The sequence below is a fragment of the Gobio gobio genome (assembly GCF_949357685.1).
Source record: "Gobio gobio genome assembly, chromosome: 12".
NCBI lineage: Eukaryota > Metazoa > Chordata > Actinopteri > Cypriniformes > Gobionidae > Gobio > Gobio gobio.
Genome location: NC_137105.1, coordinates 13,396,242 through 13,397,073, shown reverse-complemented (window position 1 = coordinate 13,397,073; position 832 = coordinate 13,396,242).

Here is an 832-nt window from a genome sequence, read left to right as displayed (position 1 = left end):
GCATATTCAAATAATGGCACAAGAAGAAAAATCCACTGAACTAATGTACCGTAGCTATATATTATGCAGACTGTTGCCAGTCTGCAGGCTGGGAAATGGCAAGTGTTCTAAGTGTGCGCCACTGCTTCAGATCCACAGCTGTTGACACAACAGGCCCAGATGGTTTTGATTTGCTGCTTGGTTCATTGTGACGGCTCTGGCTTTGGATGGCCTTTTCAGTCAAGTTGCAACACATCAGCATTTTCAAAGACTGTCAGTGACAGGCTCACCTCAGAGTATCCTTCTATGAATACAGCAGGTGCTTTTTCCCAGAGGCTAAACCAATCGGGAAAAAAACATTCATATTTTGAAATAGCCATATTATCTAGCCTAATAATGCATGCTTTTTGCCCTCTTTGAGATCATTGTTCTCATTGATCTCTAAAACCATAAATGTGAGACTTGATGACTAAGGATTCGAAAAAGGTGACTATATATTGTATAAACTGTTAGACTGTGACCATTTTGATTTGAACACTTTTTTCCCCTCAAGTTCACAAAGCCAAAAGTGCCTGTAGTTGAACAACCACCCATAGGCCTACATGATGATGTCATTTCTGTACCGGGACCGCAGACTTTAAATGGTTAAAAGTTCACCTTTTACGTTCAAGGAAAAAAAAGTTACAGCCTAGGTTCAATAAATGAAGATCAATTAGGGATATCGTGATAATCCATTAATAACCGGTCGTTTAGCTTCGTTCAAGTCACCACTGTGACTTTAAATCTATTCTATAATGATTTTCTCATCTACTATGGCTCACTGACACAGTAGTAAGTGTGACGCCTACCGTTC